Below are 26,290 nucleotides of genomic sequence, written 5' to 3'. Positions count from 1 at the left end.
CACCCCCAAGAGAGACCCTCTTGACCTGGTTCCAGATGCGAGTTTGGGGCACCCGGAGGGTGAGGTGGGTGTGGGTCGACTGTGTCAGGAGCTGCCCTTCCAGGTCAGAGAGGTTCTGGCTCTCCTAACACACATTTTCCCCCACAGCGCAGTTTTTGTGGAGTGTGAGACTTTATAGAACACAGCAGCGGTTGCTCCGGGTGGATGGAAAATAAAAACACCGACTTTGAGCAAATGAGCATCAACTACCACTTTGTATTCCAAAATGTTTATCTAGGGAGTTCACAGAGAGAGCATGTCCCTCCCAACAACGGGAGCACTGCAGACAGAAACCTGGAGTTTTTTTTTTACGAAGATCAAAAGGTGTGTCTGCACCAGAAGATGTCTTGGAAACCGAGAAATGGAGGTACTGGGGATCGAACCCAGGGCCTCGTGCATGCTAAGCACGCGCTCTACCACTGAGCTACACCCCCAACGCGCTGTCTCTAGTTTTCTGTTTTTTCTTTTTTTAGAAGTGTTTTAATCACAGCCCTCTACCTCCCCCAGAGTCCCGAGGACCTGAAGCTGCTAACAACAAGACTCTTCATATACAGCTCCCTTATTCCGGAAGGCCCTAGATTGCATTCTCTTCCCAGCCGCATGAAGAGAAAGGCAATGACGCTGGACAGAAAGGCACCTGCCGGAGACCCATTCATGCTGGTCAGCCCACCCTGAAGCCGGGGCCACACAAAGTTTTAAGAGAAGAGCCTGGTCCCAGCTCTGTCTGCTGGAGCAGCGTGGAAACAGTGTGGGACAGCTACTCCCCTCCTTAATTTCCTAATACCGATCCCCACAAGGAACCAAGGCTGCAGGAAGAACTTGCGGTCCCCGGGTTGGGCAGGGAAATCACAAGAGAAGCCTGGACCGTCTCTCCCTGCCAGAAGATAAGCAAGTGCTCTACAGGTGAAGGTTAGCTTAGGACACACGAACCACTGGATAAATCTTGGAGGCACTGAGGATTAACATTAACCAAAGACAGGGGCGCCTGGGTGTCTCCGTTCAGCATCCGGCGCTGGATCCCGGGGCCGCGCTGGGTGGAGGGCGGAGCTCCCTCGAACAGAAATAAACACACGAATTGAACGTCTGAGTCCTCTGATGAGGGAGAAGTTTAGTGTTGGACGACCGAGTCTCCTCTTCGGTGGAAGGAACCTGAGTTCAAAACAAAGACGCACCTACACCTACGTCAGGACGGTTGGGAGGGACGGATTTTTAGTGTTTTGCGCGAGGAATGCGCTTACAAAGATCAGATGCGTTTCTTTCCCTTCCTTCAAGTTCCCCTCGGAAATAACTTCTTCTGGAAGAGGGGCACTGTCCACAGGAGCTTGTTTCCTAATCCCCTCCCCGCCTCCGGCTCTCAGGACCCGAGGAGCGCGCGCGGGACCGTGAGGACGCCCTCTCCAAGGACGTGGGGCGCAGCGGTTTCGGAGAGGAGGGGCTGTCGCACTCCTTGCCATTTCACACCCGGGCTGTGGAGCAGTTCACCGCGGCCGCCTCTCCGCACCTGGACCGGGATGTCCTGGGCACCGCGGGTGGTGCCCGCCTCCCTCCCTCCCCGTTCAGCGCCCCCCCCCCCCCTTTCCTCTGGGTCCCGCGCAGGTGCGGGTCTTTGCACGCCCAGCGCCGCGTCTCACAGATTTCTAAGCGCGCCGCAGATCGGAGAAGGACGCGGAGGACCAGGAGGACACTGGAGCCTGAGACCGCCCTAGGGGGGCAGGCGGCGGGCGGCGAGCTGGGAGCGCCCGTGTCTTCCCGGGCGCGTTGCGGAAGCAGGAGCGTCGCGCCGAGCGGACCCTGGCCCCTCCGCCGAGTCCCGCACCTGCCGACGCTCGCCGCAGCCAGCACGGTGGGGCCCGCAAGCCGTGCGCGGGAGGGGGTGTAGCTCAGTGGTAGAGCGCGTGCTTAGCATGCACGAGGCCCCGGGTTCGATCCCCGGCACCTCCACGCGCGTCCGGGGTTCCCTGTGGGTTCTGTGGCCTCGACTCTTCCCAACGTGGTTGCTTCAAGACGGTGTTCTCTTTTCATGCCGGGCATGTGTGGGCGGATAGGGCAGAGCAGAGACTAGGGAAAGAAACTGCAAGTTTTCTTCTCTATTGACAGAATAGCGCGCAGAAAAAGGAAGAAGTCCAGCGGATTTTGTCCGAGGGTTTCTCAGTCTTTTTGTCTTTCCATTGCTCTTTGTCTTTCCTGTTCCTGCAAACTTAACGCTCATTCATTGCAATTCCGAGGGCCTTGGTTCCTCCAACCCCGCAGCGATAGTCCCCGAGGCATTCAGATCTCCTCCCGACTCGCGTGCGCCCAGACAGCCGGGTCCTGCCAGGGCGAAAGGAGTCCAAGCCACCGAGTTCCCGTAAAAATAGAGAAGCCCCCAGGGGCCCTCACTGGAGGTGCCGGGGATTGAACCCGGGGCCTCGTGCATGCTAAGCACGCGCTCTACCACTGAGCTACACCCCCTCCGCTGCGGTGCCTGCGGGCCCCACCCTGCTGGTTGCGGGGATGGTCTCTAGGTGCACGAGATCGGAGCGAAAGGGTCAGGGTCCGCCCGGTGCAACCCTGCTGTTGGGAAACCCCCCAGAGAAGAGACGTTGCATCCCCGCGCGACGCGGTTACAAAGGAATACGCGCGGAAGCCGCGGAGATTCCCGGGGGTGGGGGGGACGCCTTTCACAGTCTCGGGTTTGCCGTGAAAGTCAATGAGAAGGATAACGACCCGCTCGGCAGCCAAACTCTGGGCAGGGGAGGTCTGACTCCCCCGGCCAGGTAAGAACCCGCCCGCCGCAGGGCTTGATGATGGGACGGGGATGTGGAACGCGGGTCGGCGGGGCGCTGGAGAGGCCGGTCCCGGCAGACTCAGGCTCTGTGAGAGCCGGACGCCCGCCTCTCCCGGCTTCCTGGGTTTGCAGCTGCGCGACTCCAAACCCTGCTTCTGTGTTCGCGCGCCGTCTCCCTGTGTGTGTCTGCCCAGATTCCCTCTCCCCGCAAGGACGCCAGTCAGCCGGCAGTAGGACCTGCCCTCAGGGCCTCAGCTGCGCTTGATGACATCTGCAAAGACCCATTTCCAAATCAAGTGACATCCCGAGGTTCCAGGAAGCCCATACATTTGGAGGGAGGGCACCGTCCACCCAGCGCAGCTACCTCTACAGCATGAGATGTGTTCCTCGCAGTTCTTTCTCTGTCTGGGATTTGAGTAACAGGGCACGTTAAATACGATTTAAAGAGGCATGTGAGGTGTCAAATAAGCTGCAACATTATTTAAGAAACAGGGCTGACCTTCATCAAAACGTAATGATACCAAAACAGAACAAAACCCAAACAAAACCCCCCTTCAGCGTCAGTGTGGTAGGGTCACAGAGATTAAAGTACAGGGAAGCTTCGGGGAGAGCATGGCTGAAAACCAAGTTCACAGATGAGTTGTGACTGGAAAGAGATATGACCTTTATTCAGGAGGCTGGCCCCAGGGGAGAAGGCGGACTCTGGTCCAGAAGCTGACCCTGAGGTTTCTGCCTGGCCTGGGGGTCTAGTTAATCCGTGAAGGGGCGCAGTGGTCTATGGCATTCTTGATTACGATGGTGCTAGCAGCGGACGTTATTGTGGTGCTGGAGGCTGTGCAAGACAGTTGGGTTCCTTGGTCTTCCCATGACTCTGGTGATACGGAATGGTCTTGGTCTCGCTTCACCTCCTTCTTGCTATTTTCTGCTCCTTGACAACAGTGGACTGCCCTACCCAGGGGATGGGGCCGCGTAAGAGAGAAATGAGCCACAAGTAGCCACTGGATTAATCAGCTTTTTCACCCGAGCTACCATTTTGCAATTATTGAAGAGAAAGGAAGATGAAAATGAGAAAAGGAAAAAAAAAAGCCCATGCAAAGACATATGCTGCCCACTTCTGAAGTCCCTTTCTGTCCTTGCTGTTACTCTCTGTTTTCGTCTGTGCGACCTTCGTTGCAGACTTTTCTCTACCCCAAGTCCAGTCGTCATTATTCGTGACCGAGGTGGGCATGACCAGCAAGAACCATGAAGCTTCCTTTCGTTTTAGTCTATTACATCTAAGAAGCAATGTAGGGAGGTTTCAGAAAGCTCCAAACTCTGAGTCAGGAAGCATCATCCTCAGTTTTGCATTTTCATGAAGCTATGGAGAGGAGAGGCTTGGAGAATGGGTAGTGGGAAGAGCTCAAAATTGCCCATTGAGGGGCACTTGGGTAGCTCAGAGGGTTAAGCCTCTGCCTTCGGCTCAGGTCATGATCTCAGGGTCCTGAGATCACGCCCCATCTCGGGGCTCTCTGCTCAGCAGGGAGCCTGCTTCCTCCTCTCTCTCTGCCTGCCTCTCTGCCTACGTGTGATCTCCGTCTGTCAAATAAATAAATAAAATTTAAAAATTGCCCATTGATATCAGAAGATAAGGAGGTTTTAGGGTGTTCAATTGTGAGCTCTTAATCTTCTGGCGGGGAATGAGATGTTTTATTGTTACTGTATTAACCTTCATTGTTAATTCATGTCTCAATACTAACACAGAGCCTAAAACCACACAATGGTGGCAGGAATTTTCTGTTCCTTGCTTCTAATACAGAAGTAAATTGACCTAAAAACAACAAAAATTCAGAAGAAATCCTCAGTTTGCATTTTTCTTGTATCCTCAAATCTGTCTTCCCGTTTTCATGTGTTCACCACCCTCAGCCTCCTAAAGGTCCCTGAAGTTGCCTTCCTGCCTGCATGGGGGCTGGATACAAGACGCGCTGGGCTGCCCGTGTTCCACCAAGGGTTCTCTCGCTCGCTGTGGCTCTGGCCTCGCTCCTGCAAGAGTCTTGGTTTCAGGGGCCAGATGATGAACTGGGAAACTGTGCGGGAGGAGGCGCACCTGTAAGAGAAAGCCCGGCTTGATTAGCCTCTGACTAAGAACAAGAACTAGTAGGGGAAAGGAAAGCCTGGCTTTAACAGCAGCTGGAGTTCTGAACTCACGCTGGGACATGAAACCGTCACCGACTGGGCTCTGCCGCTCCCTAGGCAAGGACATCGTGGAAATCTAACCGAGTGGAGTTTTGCCTCGTACTTTCTCCTTATTCCAGGTTTCCACACCGACTTTGCTCCCACTTATACCTGAGATGGTCAAGCTGGAATCAAGTACGCAACACTGCTCCCCACATAACTACACACAGGGTTTCAGAAGAGTTGGCTTCCCGCGTTCGTGTGGGAGCTGCCTGTTAACAGGGGGCCCCAGACCCCCCCGCACGTGTTCGCCTTGTGCACTAGCAGCACGGAGAGCCGCCGGGGCAGCTGCGGACTAGGCACGTCTGATCTTCCTGTGGGACAAAGGTCTTCGGGGCCTTCTCTTTCTCAAGAAGGGGAACCTTGTCCATTGTGTGTGTGTGTGTGTGTGTGTGTGTTCAGAAGATGGGGAGAATTATATCTATATATATATTATATCATATATCTCCAAAAGGAGTTATATCTACCAATAAATCTGCCGATAAATCACTGCAGTCTTGGGGTGCTTGGTTTTTCCAGGCTAGTGGCTCTCAGACTGGTTGATTAACAGAACCACCTGGGAGACTTTAAATTCATAGAAATTATTGACTGATTCTTCTCCAGATTTCAGCTCAGGTCATGATCTCAAGGTCAGGGGTTGGGGGGCCCCCCGCTGGGAACCCTGTCTTGAGCACCACCCCCCCATGTGGGGCTCGGCACTCAGTAGTGAGTCTCCTGCAGTCTTTCTGCATCCCTCCCTCAATCCCCACTTCGCCACTCCCTTTCTGCTCAAAATAAACCTTAAAAACAACAACAACAATAACAAGGTTCCTGTGGGAGTTGACGGTCCCACAAAACATTGGCCAAACTCAGAGCTACTCTTAGCATCTTACGTGATGCAGTTGAGGACTTCTCTAGGCCTACAGGGGTTTTATAAGGTCTTAGAACTTTGCGAAGGCTTTACAAAACCTAGTGTCCCAGCTCACGTATTGCCTCTTTGAGCTTGCTTTCTTTAGGGGAGGATTCTGTCCGAACAAAGCTCTATAATGAACTGTAGCTTTTCCTTCCTTTTCTCTGCCCTCTTCTCTGTAAGGAGTCTCCAGAGCCCAGAGCCAAAGCATCCGCTAGCTGGGGCTACACCAGGGATTACCAGAGCAGTGATGGTAAAACACCCCATTCTTCATGCATGACCAAGTTTTGCGATCAGTTCACTCCTCTTCTGTCAAATCCCCCCTCCCTTAGCCTAAATTTCCAGACCAGCACCGTGTCACCGATCTTCTTTCTCACCAACATTATTACTTTATTCCACTTCTTTCCTTTTTCTCCCACGTGGACCGAAGTTCCCCGAGGTGACGTGCTGCGAACCTTCTATAAATCTGCATGATCTTATGGGTTATCGAAAATCAGAATAGCAAAATTAAAACCACGTAATCAATAAAAGAGTAGCTAGTCAGCATTTATTGTGTGTATAATAACGGCTCATGAACTGGGAGCTTTCACATTTAAAGCCGAAGTGAAGCTCAGGGCATGACATCACGGGAATGGTTTATAATGTGAAAAGGAGGAAGCTATTTGGTTCTTATGGTAATGGTTATTGCAGTGGGGGGTTCAGGATGGCAAGGGATTGCTTAAGAGTGATTGTTTTACACCGGTTTTAGGAAGATGGCTTGTTTCTTTTATTAGAGGTGTTTACATAAAGTAACCTAAGTTTCCTTTGTGTCTGTGAGATAAGCTAGATTTAGTTTGGCTTATGTGGCTGAGATTGTTTTGTCTGCTCAGGCAATTTTCCAGTGTGGTCTGGGTTTTGTACTTAATTTTAACAGGGTCTTCCTTGCCTTGTAGTCACACAGAAGTTGAGAGAAAAGGAAATTGGAGTCAGATGTGCACTTCCCAGCTGGGATGCTCCGTGGTGCAGAACTAGAGCCCGTGCTCTGGTAGACTTCTGGTGAGCAGACTGGGGGGCTCTTAGTGGCAGAAACGCTCTCTGGTCTAGCATTCAGATGACATAAAAAAAAAGATTTATGACATAAAAAAAGTTTTGGGCTAGGATTTTGTGGAATAGGGACGTTAAATGCAGTAAGCCTTGTTCTACCAACTGTTTGATCCTGTAACAGTGCAGAAATCAGCTCAAGGCTCTGTTGTTGGGATTTCCTGTATTCTAGGGTCTATGCAGGTGTGCAGAGAGACCCCATTTAGGCCTGGATTCCTTCAATACAGCCTTTCTCCCTCCCATTCCAAGCTGTATCTAAGTTTCATCAGCAGAAGGAAGACAAGAAGGAGTGAGAGAACGAAAGGTCGTGCTCACGTAGGATCTCGGGGAAGGAGACCAATAAGCGTGTTATGGCCCCATGAGTCAGCTCCTGCTGCTTTCCTCGGCGTCACAGTTCACCAAGGGACAGGAACGGGAAGGAGAGAGGAGGGGCAGCTGGCTGGCTCTGTCTGTGGACTATGCAGGTCTCGCTCTTGGAGTTGTGTGTTCCAGCCTCATGGGGGGACACATTACTTAAAAATAGTATCTTTTTTTAAAAAGAAAGAAAAGAAAGGGCAACGGAAAGAAATGCAGGCCGTTGTGCAATGTCTGTTAGATGTTCTTTTTTTTATCCTCAGTAGAACCTGTGTGAAGGCTGAGGAGCAGAAAACCATTGATTTTCCTCTGCCCTCACTGTCCTTATGCACACACACACACACACAGGGAGAGGGAGAGAGAGACAGACAGACAGACAGACACTTCAGTAAGCCAGAATAATCACGAAATGTGGCAGGATGTCAATACCAACTTCCGAGGGAGGAAGCAAGGGAACGGTACCAAGCCCACAGGAATGCGGTGCTTTCCCACCCGAATGCTGGGGAAACGGTTAGTGCCGGAAGTCCCAGGTGTGGTGGAAACAAGTCAGGAAAGCTGTAGACTAAAAGGTCCACCAGCCCCAGATCCCCAGTTTGGAAGGTTCACAGGTGCCATCAAGGAATTCTTCCCACAGCGTGTCAGCTGACGGCAGACCTCCTCTGCGATCACGGTCCCCAGTCAATCTGCCAGAGGACCCAGGGAGGAGAATCAGAGCTGGCCACCTTCTGTCTTCCCTGCCTTCACTAGCAAACGCTTAACGTTTTTTAGTCTCTAAATGAAAACCCGCCAGAAACACGTTCGTCAGTATTATGGGAGACTCTTAGATGAAGAGCCTTAGGTCTTGAAGTCAGTGAGATGTTTGATGGACACGCTAAGCTGAAAGCCAGCTTTCCAGAACAAATGACCTTTCCTCTGTCTTTCCTAGACCAGCCATTCCTACTTGTTTTGAGGTGTCCAGGACTCCCCGAGTTTTCCAGCCACCCACGACACCACGTGGAGGCGTCCAGGCTCTTCGACTTCATTCTTTCAAATACACGCATTGATCGCGGCTTCTCGCTGTGTCCGTGGGTTCAGAGCGAAGGGAGTTTGCCGGCCTCGCTGGGTCCCCCAGCTTTGCTCGCTGCCCTGTACCTGCCCCCTCGCCCCGCGCCTGTTCATTCCTCCCGTCTGTCGGCCAGGCGGGGGAAGGGGAGGAGTCACTTCGAGAGAGTCTTGTTTGTAAAACCCTTTGTGGACACAATCGTCCAGAGAGGGACAGAGAGGGAGAGTGGAAGCGGACTGAGGCCCAGCGCTGAGAGGGGGACGCCAGAGCCAGCAGGTGCCAAGTTTAGTGACTGGTCCCCCTGAGGCCCGGCTGGCCGTCTGGGGTCCAGAGGCGCGTGGAGCTGAACCGTTACCGCTGCGGTCTGTGCAGGAGACGTTCTTGAACTTCCCTAGTGGAGGCAAGTAGCTGTCCCTCAGCACTCCGCCGGTGAGCGGGCCCTGGAGCAGGTCACCCGAGTGCGGAGGCTGAGATTCGGCTTACAATCTGGTTACCCGGCGAAGCCTGTACTTACTACCCAGTGTAGGAATTTCAAAAAGAGCAACATTTAACCCGGTAAACATTCTGCAGACCAATTCTAATAGTTTGATAAATGGGAAAACAAGTAATATTTGACCAAACAGGAGAGACCCAGGGAAGCGAGGGGGTGTAGCTCAGTGGGAGAGCGCGTGCTTCGCATGTACGAGGCCCCGGGTTCAATCCCCGGCACCTCCACGGCCCATTTTCTCCAGGATTAGAAACTCTACTGGATCACTTTTCTTGTTTTCGCGTTTCTCCCCTGCGGTTGACGGCTCCCGGCTTCCGCAGCTGCACAAGGAAGACAAAGGGGAGGAGGCTCGAAAGAAGGGACCGAGCCCACAGGAAGCTCCTCCTTCCGAAGCCAGGCCAACCCGCACGTTCTAAGTGGGTTTTATTGGGTCTAACCAGAAAGGGCGGGACAGAAACCGGACGGACTGGAGGGAAACAGAAATCGACGCCCTCCCTCCGTGTCAGTTCAACCGGACGGACTGGAGGGAAACAGAAATCGACGCCCTCCCTCCGTGTCAGTTCTCTGAGCGGTCAGGTGTGCTCCTCCGACCTGGGTGTCTGGCAGGAGGAGCTCAGCTGCTCCCCCAAGGCCTGGGGGTCTGGTCCCCTCTCCGCGCGCCCCGCGCGCGTCCCCTGTGCGCGCAACCACCGCCAATCACGGCCGGCGCGCAGCTGGGGTGCCGGGGCGGGGAGCAGGGGGATCCTAAGCCTTCCCCCGAGCGACTGTGCACATCAGCGACTGTTCCACCCCAAACAGCGGCGCTTCGGGACATGGACACTGCCAGCGCGAACGTTGAAAAGACAATTGGAAGCTTTGAGGTTGGACGCTCTCAGACCTCAGGAAAAGCTTGGGAAATTAGGCGTAAGGTATTAAAGGCATTTTGCTCGACACCGGATTTGGGGAGAACGGTTGTTCTTGTAAATGGCAAATTGAGTCTCACTGGAGAGTTCCACATGCCACGTGATAGAAAGCATCCAAATCTGTGCACACACGCCACTGAAATAAGATCGCGAGGGTGTTACCGGCGAGCGAGGAGCACAGTTCTTTCCCTCCCACACGTCTGATTTCTGTGCACTGAATTCTAGTTTCTTGTGTTTGAAATATTTTCCAGGGCCAAGACGGAGCAGCTTCTGGGGGGTGGGGGCGGGTGACACGTCAGCAAACCTAGAGTTAGGTTTCTACGTCCCTGCGGATGACCAGCTTGGCCAGACCCGCAAAATATCCGCCCATCCCCCAAACGCCTGGCCAACTGGGGCCTCCCTGCCCCGAACAAGACTGAATCAGAAATCTTCTGTTTGTCACTTCCTTGTTCTTTATTCTTTTTTAAAAATTCTTTCTCCTATAAAAGATTCCTGCCTTCTACCCCATTTTGCAGTTCTCTGACTGTCCACATCATGAAGTGTTAAAGGAAGTCTGCATCACCTAGCTGTCTTCTGCAATCATTTTTAACACTTGTTTTTGGAATTTTAAGGAAAGTCGTAAAGTGGAATCCACGAGTTATCGCCAGACCAGAGATCCCAGAGAGAGATGCAACCCAAAGGGGCTGTGTATGTGTGTGTGTGTGTGTGTGTGTGTGTGTGTGGTGGGGGTAGGGGGAGGGGTAAGGGTAGACAGATGTGTGAGTTTCTTGTGTTTCCTAAAACAAACACTGTCTTACACAGGAGGAGCCAGAACACTATAGGACTGCTTTTTTCTAAAGATGAGTCTAGGCTGGGTGGATGTATCAAAACGAGTTCTATTTTCATTTCCTTTTGGATGCCAGTTTGTCTATCAACGGTGCAGAGACTGTAAATGCTGAGTTTCAAGAGACAGAGCAAGGCCTGAGTCATGTGTGCACACAGAAGAGCTCCCTCCTCAAAGGTAATTGGGCCAGAAGGGGTGGGATCGGCCATTCACGCAGGAAAATGGAACAGAGAAGTCTCCGGACTCCACGCAGGATGCCATTTATACAGCCTGTGCTGTGACCACCCAAGGTACCCGCGTCCAGGGTGTTGCTTTTAGACTCTCCAGGCTGAGATCTGCTTTTAGGAATCCGTGGCTATTTCAGGGCAGATGCCAAGTAAACACTGCTTTTAAATTCCTTTTTGGGTGAATTAGCTGTTCTCTCGAATTTTCCTTCTGGTAACTCTAGGCAGAGAACAAAAGGTTGTGCTTGATAGTTTTCCCTTCCAGGAGCACCAGAGTGTCCTTTTCGTCTTCTTTTTCTTATTCTCACTGGATTAAATATGAAGCCTCTCCATGGCCTCAAGTACAGCAGTGGGGCAGACCCACGAAGAAAGTCTGGAGAGCACACTGGGAGTCTGGCTGCTGTGGTCTCCAGGGGAATCCAGATGCTGGGCACCCTTTCCAGGGAAGGGAAACAGCTACTATACCTAGGGCACCGAAACCTCACCTTTGGCCCCACATGGCCACAGGGGTCAAGTGACCCTGAGCTCGGACCTGCAGATCTGTCCTTGTCTGGCCAATCTCCGTGGTGGCATGGGTTTCCCACAGCATCACCGCAGGGTCCACTGCTCCTCGGTACCAGAGACCTGTGGGCAAATGCAGAGGAGTGGGCACAAAGAAAAGACAACTGGAAATCTAGGGCCAGACGGAAAGAGAAGACAGAAAATCTTCAGCTACTCAAGGAAAAGTGGAAGAGTCCGCTCCGATCCCTGTTCTGGCACTGTCCGGACAGAATGAATCTGAATATCTGAATATCAATGAAGCATCTTCCTGAGGACGATGACAACGTCTGGCCAGCTCGGTCACCCCGAGCGGAACTCTGCTGAGAGCTTGCCTCGGGAGCTGGAATTTCACGTGGTCATCAAAGAGAAGACGGTCTTGTGACTTTTTGAGGGCCCAGAGAGTCCGGTTGGAAAAGGAGAGTTAGGAATCCTTGGTTCGTATTTCTGGAAAACAAACGAAAGGCTGCCTTGAGACTGATTTTGGACCCTGGGCTTCGTCCTCTGTGCTTCAGGGATCTTCCTGCTCCTCAGCTTGCTCCAAGGTCCCCCCCTAATTCTCGGGAAAGCATTTCCATCTCACCGGGGACAAGTCTCAGCACCGGGACGTTTCCCTGCGTCTTCGAACTCCTCCTCTCCCCGGACTTCTCTGCCTTTGAGCCTCGGAAAGGCCCGCGGGGGTCCTGCGGAGGATACCGGGACCAGGCCTGTGCCGGGCGGCGGGGCCGGACTCGGGTCCTTCCGCGGAGGCGGCGGCGCGGCGGACGTCGCGGAACCCGGCGGGACGGACGGCGCGACGGTGAGTGCCCCCGCCGACCCGGCCCGCGGCGCGTCTGTTCGGGCGGACGGAGCGGGGCGGTGGAGGAGAGCGCTCCCGTCGGACCCGGAACGGCGTTCGGAGGGGACTGCCCGAGTGAGGAGCGCGCGAGGACGCCGGGCGGGCCGGTACCGCGGCCGCATTCGGGTGCGCCGTGCGCCCCGTTCCCGTCCGCCGCCGGGGGCGCGTCCGGAGCGCGTCTGCAGCCAGACCCGGGGCGCCGACGGCCACGCGCTCCGCCTCGGGCCACCTTGCGTCGCACTCACGCGGGGCCGCACGGAAATTTATAGCGCCGAGAGGCTCCCCGGGTTGAAAATCGGGCAGGTCCCGGAAGCCCAGACCTCGAGAGCTGGGAACGCAGGACCTGGTGGTTTGGACGGCGTAGCTGGGAAGGCCTCCTGTAGGCGGAGGCGTGGGCGGATGGGGCGAGCGAGGTGGCCCGCTGGGGCTGCCGCCGGGCGAACTGCGAAGACCCTGGCCCTGGGCCTCCCCCAGCCCGACGCGGAGATGTCGGGAAGGGTCTGGGTCTCGGAGAAGGCATTCCGGAGCAGACGCGCCGCGGCGGGGTGAGCGACGCGAGCGGGACAGGACACCTCGTCCCCCGAGCGCAGGGAGACACGCGGAGACGCGGCCCTGGGGGTTCGGCTTCTGCCTCTGACCCACAGCTGTTTGCTTACGGCGGGGTCGTCACTCCCCGGGGCCTGAAGCAGGGTCCCCCCACCGGCCCGGGGGTTTCGGGTCGTGGCGCCGCCATCTTGGGCCTCCCGGGTGGGATCCGGCTTCCCGCGGACGCTGCCCGGACGGCCCCGACCTTCCCCACGGCCGGCCGCGCCTCCTCCTGGCTGGCCTCCGGGCCTGCCGCGAGAGCCGCGGTAAGTGCCTGCTCCGACCCGACTAACAACGTAGGGAGACGAGGGCTGGACGTGGGTCTTTAAACGCGGCGAGGGTGTGGGTGGGTGGGTGGGCAGGATCCGCCCGCGCCTGTTCTCCGCGGCCTCTACGGGCCGGGAAGCACCGGAGTCCGGCGTGTTCTCGGGCCGGTGAGACCAAGACCTCTGTCCCGCGGGAGGGTCCCACTCACTTTGACCCAAGCGGCGGCACTCGAGAGCGTCGCGGGGACTCTGCAGACTCGAGCCCTTTGGAGCACGACCTCTCCCTGCGTTTCTGGGGGAAAGACGGGTTGTTCCCGGCCGGAGCCCGCTGTGCGGGGCGCTTAGTGCGAGGGGTGCGGGGGCGCCGGCTGCTCCGAGCGTGTGAGCTCCGGGCGCACAGGGTTGCTGTCTGCACGTCCGAGCAGGTGGACCAAAGTCCCCGGTCGCCCAACACACTTCCCTTTACTGGGCTGGCAGAGGAGGCCGGGCACATGAGCCCGGATAGCTCAGTTGGCAGAGCATCAGACTTTTAATCTGAGGGTCCAGGGTTCAAGTCCCTGTTCGGGCGGGAAAGTTCTTTTTCTTTCCCTTGTATTCTCACCTCCGAAGAAGTGTTAGCGGTCCTTCCGTCCCTGGTCGAGGGGATTGGATCCTGGCTTGGGGAGTGGGTGTTCGGTCTTCGCTTGTGTAGGGGGAGGAGCCTTTATCAAGCTATATGAAAAGAGCGCTGTCCTGGTTATCGATAAGGTCGCTCTGTTTCTTCCAGAAGGGGAGAGGAACTTGGATTTGAACCTGATTATTTTAAGATATCTACATATTTAAGATACAGTCTTGTGAAAATATTTGACAACCACAGCAATCCCTGAAAACTGCTATTCTGTAGAAATCTCTAAGATTTTCTTTAAAAATTATTATTATTATGTAGCTACAGAGGAGGAGGAGGACCATACGTAGAGTGAGAATTGAGAAGGGTTCATACTGACTTGAAGATTGGGAACGCATTGATGGTATTCATGGAAAACCACATAGAGAGCCAGAGTGATCTTGGGCTCTGGATTCATTCCAGATAGCATAAGGCTTCTGGAACTTCCTTAGAAACCCCAGGAAGTGCTTAGAAATTGAGGCGAGGTTATTGCTATCTCCTCTTTGCCTTCTGCAAGAGACCCTCGTTCCTGTTCCCAGAAATCCCCTGCAATCAATTGTGAACGTCCCAGGATCTTGTTTTGTCTGTCTCTCAGATGTGTCATCCCGCTGCGAGACTCTGAGGAAGAGAGGTGTGTGAGCTGGGGAAACGGGCTGCTTCCACTTGGTTCTGTGTCCTGGCACAGAGAGCAGCGAGGCTTCTGCCCAGCACTCCTCTAAGTCATCACTCTGCCCCGCAGCTGGAGCAGGCTGGTCCCCGCGTGGGCTGTTGTACATTCCTGACATGGAGGGGTTCTTTTCCATTTACTTCCAGCTATACCTCCAAAATTTTCCCTGAATTTTTGTGGCCAGTCATTCTTTGCCAATGTTACCGAAACGTCTGTCTCCAAAGGAAGGCTGTGGGATTAATTCTTTAGTTACAGAATTTTTTGAGAAACTGAGGAACTCATTTTAATCAGTAGACAGAACACACCCATGATCAACATACTCTCTTCGGAAAATGCCCAAATGTGGGCCACTGAGGTGGGGAAACCAATGAAGTGTCTAAGCCTTGGTTTCAGCTCTGGTCATGATCCTTCGGTCTTGGCATTGAGCCCCACACTGGGCTCTGTGCTCAGCATGGAGTCTTCTTGAGCTTGTCTCTCTCTGTCTCCCTCTACCCCTCCTGTTCTTGCTGTCTCTCTCTAAAATAAATAAAGTCTTCATAAAGAAAACCCCCAAACATGAAGTGTATGTCTAACCCATCTATGCCGTGAGGGAAAACAGAAGCCTTCTGTGCCTTTTTGGAAGGACTCCAGGCCCATTGAAGGCATTCAAATGTTCGTTTAATGATGCTCCCACTTTCCATTAGGATCTTTGGCAAATCCCCACTCTGACATCATAGGTCAGTTGTCAGAAGTTAAATCAAGTGATTTTTTTCATGTCTGCAATTTGGAGTAAGGATGTACCAGAAAGAACAGAACAGAGTGATCATGAGGGACTGAAGTAGAGGAGCACAAGGCCTTTTCAGTCAGGACATGTGGTCGTCCTGTCCCTCTTACAGCAGGGGAATGAAAGAAGAACTCTGTTACTTGCCTATCCAACCCAGTTTCTCAGGGATCCCTTATAATACAGCAATATTAAAGGGAAGATACAAAACATTTTCAATATTAAAGGAAGAACTAAAACACTTTAAAGATTTTATTTATTTATTTGGTAGAGAGAGATCACAAGTATGCGGAGCAGCAGGCAGAGAGAGAAAGGGAAGCAGACTCCAGGCTCGCTCCTTCCCATGACCCTGAGATCATGATCATGACCTGAGCGGAAGGCAAGAGGCCCAACCTACTGAGCCATCCAGGTGCCCTGAAATAAAACGCTTCAATAGTTAGAAGGACATACAGGGGAAACCTGGAAACTAGTTCATACAAGTAGCGACCTGGGAGAGGACAGAGGTGATACGGTTCTTCAGGTTGCTGTTGCCTAAATCGGTGGTTGTGAAGATGAGGCTGCGGGTGGGGAAACCCGAGGGAGGAACTAATGCCTCATGAGAAGTCACATTTGTTTGTCTTCCTCATGGGCATTAACTCAAGGATTACTTTCTCAATGGCCTTATTTAGGAAAATATTTAAGAATCTGCTCCTCCTTACTTCCGAGTTAGAGGAAAGGACATATATCACAGCACATGTTACAGGAAGAGGGGTCTGCACACACATGCGCATGCCTGGTCACCCATCGTTCATTCGCAGGCTGCCTGTCCGTGGAGTACCTGATTTTTTTTTTATTACAGACAGAGATCACAAGTAGGCAGAGAGGCAGGCAGAGAGAGAGGGAGAAACAGGCTCCCTGCTGAGCAGAGAGCCCGATGTGGAGCTCGATCTCAGGACCCCGAGATCATGACCTGACCGAAGGCAGAGGCTTTAGCCCACTGAGCCACCCAGGTGCCCCAGAGTACCTGATTTTCACAGTGGTCAGGAGTAAATGCTGAACTCACGATTGAAATAAGATTGTTTTACTTTACAGACTATATGATCTAGTACTTTATAATGCTATCCTGGAAGCTAAAATTCACTTCTTAAAATTGAGCTTCATTGCCGTTGTTACACATGCCGTTGTTACGCATGCCGTTGTTACACATGCCAATAGCAAGGGAGGAAAAATGTTTAGTGAGGTAAAATATATGCCTTAAAAACTATAGCCATAAAAAAATAAAAGCCGTAGTTATTCTTACTTCAAAGAATCATCTACCTGGCTAAAGTCAGGAGCAACAGGAATGACGTAGGAAAAAAAAAGAGGCAGCATATCAAAAAATATTATATTGTGGGGCATCTGGGTGGTTCAGTGGGTTAAGCCTCTGCCTTCGGCTCAGGTCATGATCTCAGGGTCCTGGGATCGAGTCCCACATCGGGCTCTCTGCTCAGCAGGGAGCCTGCTTCCCTTCCTTTCTCTCTGCCTGCCTCTCTTCCTACTCGTGATTTCTGTCTGTCAAATAAATAAATAAAATCTTAAAAAAATACATTACGTTGCGTTCTGATAATACAATTACATTTATGTTACATTTATGTTCTGATGATACAATTTGCTCTATCAAAAGATAGAAGCAGCTAAAAACCCATGTAAGAGTAAGTTTATACAAAGGCTAAGCAGGAAATAAATATCTACCAGTGTATTAGTTACCTGTTGTTGCATAAGAAATTACCCCATCTTTTATGATTGGTCCCTCAAATTGTGCAATTCTTCTGCCTCATTCTAATAATTAGAAGAGAACCATTAAGTCCAGTCTATATTCAAGGGAAGGGAAATTAGTTTCCTCTTCTTAAAGAGAGAAGTTATCAGATAGAGATCACAAGTAGGCAGAGAGGCAGGCAGAGAGAGAGGAGGAAGCAGGCCCCCTGCTAAGCAGAGACCCCCCCCCCCACCCCCTCCAAGCAGGGCTAGATCCCAGGACCCTCGGCAGAGGCCTTAACCCACTGAGCCACCCAGATGCCCCTATTTTGTATACATTCTTAAAACACCATGACAGGCAATAATCAATTAGAAGGAAATATAGGACAAATAGATATTTGTAATCATAATAAAATATAAATTCATAACAAATTAAGCTAAAAGTACACCAATTATATAAAGAAAAAAAATTTTTTTATTTTTTTTAAGTGGGGGAAGGAGGGGAGGAGCAGATAGAATCTTAAGCAGGCTCCACAACCAGTGGGGCTCCATCCCAGGACCCTGAGATCACAACCTGAGCTGAAATCAAGAGTCAGAACCTTAGGGGCTCCTGGGTGGCTCAGTCGTTAAGTGTCTGCCTTCAGCTCAGGTCATGATCCCACAGTCCTGGGATCCAGCCCCGCATTGGCCTCCCTGCTGGGTGGGAAGCCTGCTTCTCCTCCTCCCTCTCCCCTGGCTTGTGTTCCCTCTGTGGCATGCTCTCTCTCTCTCTCTCTGTGTGTCAAATAAATAAATAAATAATCTTTTAAAAAAAAGAAAAGATGCTTAACTGACTGAGCCACCCAGGTGCCCCCCAAAGCAACATTATCTTAATGAGGGGCTTATATATCTATTCTAGTGCATGGGGAGAATATCCTGTTCCTAGTTCAGAATGCTTAGTATTTTCAAATATCAGTTCTCCCCGTATTAGCATATAAATGAAAAAATTTTCCTTAAATATACAACTGTATATTAGTTTCGATATTGAAAAAAATCTCAGAATGGTAAGAGAAGTTTGTCTTAGTGGATATAAAACATACTATAAATCTATAGTAATTAAACCAAAATGGAAATGAGTCAGGAATAGACAGAAAGATCAGTGATATTGCTAAAAGTAATGAGACTAAATATACATAAACTCTTAAGAGATTTAAAATAAAAAATAAGGGGTGCCAGCAAGGGTCTCCCTGCTCAGTGTGGAGCCTGCTTCTCCCTCTCGCTCTCCCTCTCCCCTCTACTCACGCTTTCTCTTGCTCTGCTCTCTCTCAAATAAATATTTTTAAAAATATAAAATAAAAAAATAAGACAGACATGCTGGAGTCCATTATCTTGGGTTCAAATCCCAGCTCTGTCATTTACTAGTCATATGACTTCAGAGGAAATATTTGATCTCTCATTTTCTGGGCAGTTAAATTAGGATAATAATAGTTATCTACTGTACTGCATAAAATCTTTATGAAGGTTAAATAAGATAATATAAGGATAAAATAATACAAAGATTCTAAACCCAGAGCCCAATGATCCCCCATGGAGTCTATGGGTAGATTTCAGGGGTTTAAGAACTTAGAAGGGGAAAAATTACAAATTTATATTTACTAATCTTTAACCATAATATATTATTACTTTGATGAGTATAGGCAGCAGGCCTCAGAAGTGTGGGCAGCATCTGTGGTTTTGTCATCAAGAGAAATCACAGATGTGGTTTACATCCATCGTGAGTTGGAACTATGAAAGTTTGAAGACCCACCACCAAACTCTCTTACCGGACATAGCCAACCAACTCTGGGCAGCTCTCTACCAGACCGTGAGGTCTTCCATCCTCACACTGTTGGTCCCGGCAGCTGTGCGGCGTGTGAGTACTTCCATCAGAGTCGTTTATTGATCAGTACGAAGAGATAGTGAGCAGTTGTCACTGTGCAAGTTCTGTAGTGCCGAGTGTTTCAAATGAAAATTTTTAATTTTGGGGGAGGCAGTGTAGCCCTTGTGGTAAGGATATGCGCTCCAGCTCGCACTGTGAAACAGGAACGCTCAGGCAGCAGGGACTGTTGAGAAGCCATTCAGTTGTGCTGCTTAAAGAAAATGCCTATTCAGAGATTTTCCAGGGGCACCTGGGTGGCTCAGTGGGTTAAAGCCTCTGCCTTCGGCTCGGGTTGTGATCCCAGGATCCTGTCCTGGGATCAAGATCCTGGGATCAAGCCCCGCATCGGGCTCTCTGCTCAGCGGGGAGCCTGCTTCCTCCTCTCTCTCTGACTGCCTCTCTGCTTACTTGTGATCTCTGTCAAATAAATAAAATCTTAAAAAAAAAAAAAAAGATTTTCCAGTGATAGCGATCATTCACATTGTTTTCTGTGTTCACTGGGGGTCTTTTTTGAGTTTATTCTCCTTGGCTGTTTTTGTCTGTAAACAATGACTATTTTGTTTTTTTTCCCCCAGTCATTTAAGCCATTTAAACCTCTTGCTTTTATTTTGCTGTATTGTACTCCTACTGTATTTGTTTACTGCAGGAGAGATAAATTTTATACAATTACTGAAAATGACATTCTAGACATCGAAGATACGGAGGTGAATAAGATACAGTTCCCAGCATGAAGGAACCCACAGGTTTGTGGGGCTGTACCTAGATATATTTTTTTTAAAGATTTTATGTATTTGAGAGAGAGAGAGAGAGAGCAGGAGAGAGGGGAAGGTCAGAGGGAGAAGCAGACGCCCCTCTAAGCAGGGAACCAGATGCGGGACTTGATCCTGATCTGAGCCAAAGGCAGTCCCTTAACCAACTAAGCCACCCAGGCGCCCTACCTAGATACATTTGAAAATATATATGACAGTATATTTCCAGCTTATTACTAAAACTAAAGAGAATGGGAAAATACTGGAATCCCATAAACAAAATGTTAACAGATTTGAAGTAGTAGAATCTGTCCTGATTTTTATTTCAACCTTCTTGCTTATTTGTATTTTGCCATATTTTTTTGCAAAGAACATGTATTTCTTCTAAAATAAGGGGGAATAAAAACTGTAAAAGTTATCCTGAAATCAAATCTTTCTAGAACTCACAAAATTTGTTTGGTCCCTTGCCAGTCACTACGAGGAGTTAGTCTTCTGAAAGGAAAGCAACAGGAAACCAAGTCTCACAGCACAGTGTGACAGGCCCAGAGCAGGGCTAAGAGGGAGCAGTCTGGAGAATACGGTATCTCCTAGAGTTCATGTGATTAATCACTGATTTGCAAAATTGAATGTTAAAGATTATAAAACATACCTTGCTCTGTCACCTTGGACAATACATTAAGCCAAAGCATGGCAGTGTTCTTGGGAGGCACTGCCCAATACAATGGGCCACAAATGCCAACCACATATAGAATTTAAATTTTTTTCTTTTTTTAAAAAAATTTTAATTTTTAAGTAACATATAATGTATTATTAGCCCCAGGGGTACAGGTCTATGAATCGCCAGGCTTACACACTTCACAGCACTCACCATAGCACATACCCTCCCCAATGTCCATAACCCCCCCCCCCCCCCACCACCCCATCCCCCCCCGCAACCCTCAGTTTGTTTTGTGAGATTAAGAGTCACTTATGGTTTGTCTCCCTCCCAATCCCATCTTGTTTCATTTATTCCTTTCCTACCCCCCAAACCCCCCACATTGCCTCTCAATTTCCTCATATCAGAGAGATCATATGTAATTATCTTTCTCTGATTGACTTACTTTGCTAAGCATAATACTCTCTAATTCCATCCATGTCGTTGCAAATGGCAAGATTTCATTTCTTTTGATGGCTGCATAGTATTCTATCATATATATGTATATATATATATATATACAAAGAATGTATATATATATATATACATACACATATATATATATATATCACATCTTCTTTATCCATTCATCTGTTGATGGACATCTAGGTTCTTTCCATAGTTTGGCTATTGTGGACATTGCTGCTATAAACATTCAGGTGCATGTGCCTCTTCAGATCCCTACATTTGTATCTTTAGAGTAAATACCCAGTAGTTTGATTGCTGGGTCATAGGTAGCTATATTTTCAACTTTTTGAGGAACTTCCATGCTCTTTTCCAAAGTGGCTGCACCAACTTGCATTCCCACCAACAGTGTAGGAGGGTTCCCCTGTCTCTGCATCCTTGCCAACATCTGTGGTTTCCTGACTTGTTAATTTTAGCCATTCTGACTGGTGTGAGTTGGTATTTCACTGTGGTTTGATTTGTATTTCCCTGATGCCGAGTGATATGGAGCACTTGTTCATGTGTCTGTTGGCCATCTGGATGTCTTCTTTGCAGAAATGTCTGTTTATGCCTTCTGTCTATTTCTTGATTGGATTATTTGTTCTTTGGGTGTTAAATTTGATAAGTTCTTTATAGATTTTGTATACTAGCCCTTTATCTGATGTTTGTTTGCAAATATCTTCTCCCATTCTGTCAGTTGTATTTTGGTTTTGTTGACTTTTTCCTTTGCTGTGCAGAAGCTTTTGATCTTGATGAAGTCCCAGTAGTTCATTTTCGCCCTTGCTTCCCTTGCCTTTGGAGATGTTCCTAGGAAGAAGTTGCTGCGGCTGAGGTCGAAGAGGTTGCTGCCTGTGTTCTCCTCAAGAATTTTGATGGATTCCTTTCTCACATTGAGGTCTTTCATCCATTTTGAGTCTATTTTTGTGTATGGTATAAGGAAATGGTCCAGTTTCATTCTTCTGCATGCGTGGCTGGCCAATTTCCCCCCACCACTTGCTGAAGAGACTGTCTTTTTTCCATTGGACATTCTTTCCTGCTTTGTCAAAGATTAGTTGACCATAGAGTTGAGAGTCCATTTCTGGGCTCTGTTCTGTTCCATTGATCTACATGTCTGTTTTTGTGCCAGTACCATACTGTCTTAATGATGACAACTTTGTAATAGAGCTTGAAGTCTGGAATTGTGATGCCACCAACTTTGGCTTTCTTTTTCAACATTCCTTTGGCTATTCGAGGTCTTTTCTGGTTCCATACAAATTTTAGGATTATTTGTTACATTTCTTTGAAAAAATTGGATGGGATTTTGATAGGGATTGCATTAAAATGTAGATTGCTTTAGGTAGCATAACATTTTCACAATGGAATTTCCAACCCATGAGCATGGAACATTTTTCCATTTCTTTGTGTCTTCCTCAATTTCTTTCATGAGTACTTTATAGTTTTCTGAGTATAGATTCTGTGTCTCTTTGGTTAGGTTTATTCCTAGGTATCTTATGGTTTTGGGTGCAATTGTAAATGGGATTGACTCCTTAATTTCTCTTTCTTCTGTCTTCTTGTTGGTGTAAAGAAATGCAACTGATTTCTTTGCATTGATTTTATATCCTGACACTTTACTGAATTCCTGTACAAGTTCTAGCAGATTTGGAGTGGAGTCTTTTGGGTTTTCCGCATATAGTATCATATCATCTGCAAAGAGTGATAGTTTTAATTCTTCTTTGCCAATTTGGATGCATTTAATTTCTTTTTGTTGTCTGATTGCTGAGACTAGGACTTCTAATACTATGTTGAATAGCAGTGGTGATAGTGGACAGCCCTGCCATGTTCCTGACCTTAGGAGAAAAGCTTTCAGTTTTTCCCCATTGAGAACGGTATTTGCTGTGGGTTTCCCATAGATGGCTTTGATGATATTGCGGTATGTACCCTCTATCCCTACACTTTGAAGAGTTTTGATCAAGAAAGGATGTTTTACTTTGTCAAATGCTTTTTCAGCATCTATTGAGAGTATGATATGCTTCTTGTTCTTTCTTTTATTAATGTATTGTATCACATTGATTTGTGGATGTTGAATCAACCTTTCAGCCCTGAAATACATCCCACTTGGTTGTGGTGAATAATCCTTTTAATGTACTGTTGGATCCTATTGGCTAGTATTTTGTTGAGAATTTTCATATTTGTGTTCATCAAGGATATTGGTCTATAATTCTCTTTATTGATGGGATCTTTGTCTGGTTTTGGGATCAAGGTTATGCTGCCCTCATAAAATGAGTTTGGAAATTGTCCTTCCATTTCTATTTTTTGGAACAGTTTCAGGAGAATAGGAATTAATACTTTTTTTTAAAATGTTTGGTAGAATTCCTCCGGGAAGCCATCTTGCCCTGGGCTCTTGTTTGGAGATTTTTGATGACTTCTTCAATCTCCTTACTGGTTATGGGTCTGTTCAGGTTTTCTCTTTCTTCTTAGTTCAGTTGTGGTTTATATGTCTCTAGGAATGCATCAATTTCTTCCAGATTGCCAAAATTTGCTGGCATATAGTTGCTCATAATATGTTCTTATAATTGTTTGTATTTCTTTGGTGTTGGTTGTGATATCTCCTCTTTCATTCATGATTTTACTTATTTGGGTCCTTTCTCTTCGTTTTGATAAGTCTGGCCAGGGGTTTATCAATCTTACTAATTCTTTCAAAGAACCAGCTCCTAGTTTTGTTGATTTGTTCTGGTTTTGTTTTTTGGTTTTTTTTTTTTTTTTTGGTTGGGTTTTATTTTGTTTTGTTCTGTTTTGTTTTTTGGTTTCTGTTTCATTGATTTCTGCTCTGATCTTTATTATTTCTGTTCTTCTACTAGGTGTAGGCTTTCTTTGTTGTTCTTTCTCTAGCTCCTTTAGGTGTAGCGTTGGTTGTGTATTTGAGACCTTTCATGTTTCTTGAGAAAGGCTATATCACGATATATTTTCCTCTCAGGACTGCCTTTGCTGTGTCCCACAGATTTTGAACCATTGTGTTTTCATTATCATTTGTTTCCATGAATTTTTTCAATTCTTATTTAATTTCCTGGTTGACCTGCCACTTCCTGTTGGCGAACAGGAGAAGAATGAGGCACAAACAAGTCAGCTGCAAGAGAAAGGGAGCAGGGGACAACAGTAGAAAAGACTGTTGCCCCGAACAACTCCTCAGTCTTGCTTTTCTTATATAGAAACAGTAACCAACAGAAGAGCTGAAGAAGGCCAAACATTAGTCATAGGCCTTGTAGATAAACAAGAAGGAGGGCAAAATATGTCTGTCCAAGCAATATAAAGTTTATAGTTGAACAAGAACATTCAAAGGACTTATCTAACTAGCCACAGGTGCTTTTGGGGGGAGAAGGGGAAGATAACGGAAAAATGAAGCAGGCGGCATTCCACCCTGAATTAGCCGGGCATCCCGGCTGCTCAGCTTCAAGGCCGTATGTCATCCTCTCCCCCAAAGACCTGTTGCCAGTATGTGTTTTTCTTAAGGCTATATCTAAATGTGCTTGGTAACTAGTAAAATTTCCCATGGGTTATATTTTAAGTAATACATTGTTCTGAGGGGCAGTTGCATTGACCCATTCATTCTTTACTAGGATGCTCTGTAGCCTCCATATATTTGGGTTCCTTCCAGATTTCCTCTTGTGATTGGGTTCTAGCTTCAGAGTATTGTGGTCTGAAAATATGCAGGGAATGATCCCAATCTTTTGGTACCAGTTGAGACCTGATACGTGACCCAGGATGTGATCTATTCTGAAGAATGTTCCATATGCACTAGAGAAGAATGTGTATTCTGTTTCTTTGGGATGGAATGTTCTGAATATATCTGTGATGTCCAATGTGTCATTTAAGGCCTTTATTTCCTTGTTGATCTTTTGCTTGGATGATCTGTCCATTTCAGTGAGGGGGGTGTTAAAGTCCCCTACTATTACTGTATTATCGTCGATGTGTTTCTTTGATTTTGTTATGAATTAGTTTATATAATTGGCTGCTCCCATATTAAGGGCATGGATATTTAAAACTGTTAGATCTTGTTGTTAGACAGACCCTTAGAGGATGATACAGTGTCTTTCCTCATCTCTTATTATAGTCTTTGGCTTAAAATCTAAGTGATCTGATATAAGGATTGCCACCCCAGCTTTCTTTTGATGTCCATTAGCATGGTAAATGGTTTTCCACCCCTTCACTTTAAATATGGAGGTGTCTTTGGGTCTAAAATGAGTTTTTTGTAGACAGCATATTGATGGGTTTTGTTTTTTTATCCATTCTGATACCCTGTGTCTTTTGATTGGGGCATTTATTCCATTTACATTCAAGGTAACTATTGAGAGATATGAATTTAGTGCCATTGTATTTCCTGTAAGGTGACTGTTACTGTATATTGTCTCTGTTCCTTTCTGGTCTACTACTTTTAGGTTCTCTCTTTGCTTAGAGGACCCTTTTCAATATTTCCTGTAGAGCTGGTTTGGTGTTTACAAATTCTTTTAGTTTTTGTTTGTCCTGGAATCTTTTATTTTTTTCAAAGATTTTATTTATTTATTTGACAGAGAGAGATCACAAGTAGGCAGAGAGGCAGGCAGAGAGAGAGGGGGAAGCAGACTCCGTACTGAGCAGAGAGCCCAATGCGGGGCTCAATCCCAGGACCCTGGGATCATGGCCTGAGCCAAAGGCAGAGGCTTTATCCCACTGAGCCACTGAGGCGCCCCTGTCCTGGAAGCTTTTTATCTCTTTTTCTATTTTCAATGATAGCCTAGCTGGATATAGTATTCTTGGCTGCATGTTCTTGTTTAGTGTTCTGAATATAGCATGCCAGTTCTTTCTGGCCTTCCAGGTCTCTGTGGATAAGTCTGCTGCCAGTCTAATATTTTTACCATTGTATGTTACAGACTTCTTGTCCCAGGCTGCTTTCAGGATTTTCTCTTTGTCAATAGGACTTTGTTAGGTGATGGGATCGGTACCTATTCTTATTACTCAGGTGGGTTCTCTGTGCCTCCCGGATTTTGATGCTTGTTCCCTTTACCATATTAGGGAAATTCTCTACAATAATTCGCTCCAATATACCTTCTGCTCCCCTCTCTCTTTCTTCTTATTCTGGAATTCCAATTATTCTAATGTTTCATGTTATGGTATCACTTCTCTCTTGAATTCTCCCCTCGTGGTCCAGTAGTTGTTTGTCTCTATTTTGCTCACCTTCTTTATTCTCCGTCATTTGGTCTTCTATATCACTAATTCTCTCTTCTGCCTCATTTATCCTATCAGTAAGAGCCTCCATTAAAAAAAAAAAAAAGATTTTATTTATTTATTTGACAGAGATCACAAGTAGGCAGAGAGGCAGGCAGAGAGAGAGGAAGGGAAGCAGGCTCCCTACTGAGCAGAGAGCCCGATGTGGGGCTTGATCCCAGGACCCTGGGATCATGGCCTGCGCTGAAGGCAGAGTCTTAACCCACTAAGCCACCCAGGTACTCCAAAGCCTCCATTTTTTATTGAACCTCATTAATAGCTTTTTAAATTTCAGCTTGGTTAAATTTTAGTTCTTTTATTTCTCCAGAAAGGGCTTTTAGTTCCCCAGACAGCATTTCTCTAATATCTTCCATGCCTTTTTTGAGCCCAGCTAGCAACTTGAGAATCATTCTGAACTCTAGATCTGACATATTACCAATGTCTGTATTGATTAGGTCCCTA

General features: G+C 48.1%; 5 non-coding genes across 5 annotated transcripts; 3 read left to right on the top strand and 2 right to left on the bottom strand.

Moving 5' to 3' along the window:
- Nucleotides 1-401: 401 nt before the first annotated feature.
- Nucleotides 402-473, bottom strand: TRNAA-AGC (transfer RNA alanine (anticodon AGC)). Its single transcript has one exon. It is a non-coding gene; the product is annotated as a tRNA-Ala (tRNA).
- Nucleotides 474-1,908: 1,435 nt separating this feature from the next.
- TRNAA-AGC (transfer RNA alanine (anticodon AGC)) lies at nucleotides 1,909-1,980 on the top strand. The gene has a single exon. It is a non-coding gene; the product is annotated as a tRNA-Ala (tRNA).
- Nucleotides 1,981-2,418: 438 nt separating this feature from the next.
- TRNAA-AGC (transfer RNA alanine (anticodon AGC)) lies at nucleotides 2,419-2,490 on the bottom strand. The gene has a single exon. It is a non-coding gene; the product is annotated as a tRNA-Ala (tRNA).
- Nucleotides 2,491-9,024: 6,534 nt separating this feature from the next.
- Nucleotides 9,025-9,096, top strand: TRNAA-CGC (transfer RNA alanine (anticodon CGC)). The gene has a single exon. It is a non-coding gene; the product is annotated as a tRNA-Ala (tRNA).
- A 4,443-nt stretch (nucleotides 9,097-13,539) lies between these two features.
- Nucleotides 13,540-13,612, top strand: TRNAK-UUU (transfer RNA lysine (anticodon UUU)). The gene has a single exon. It is a non-coding gene; the product is annotated as a tRNA-Lys (tRNA).
- The last annotated feature ends 12,678 nt before the right edge of the window (nucleotides 13,613-26,290 follow it).

This window comes from Mustela nigripes, chromosome 5, assembly GCF_022355385.1.
Source record: "Mustela nigripes isolate SB6536 chromosome 5, MUSNIG.SB6536, whole genome shotgun sequence".
Classification (NCBI taxonomy): Eukaryota; Metazoa; Chordata; class Mammalia; order Carnivora; family Mustelidae; genus Mustela; species Mustela nigripes.
Note: the sequence above shows the minus strand (reverse complement) of the source record. Positions and strands in the feature narration are given on the sequence as shown.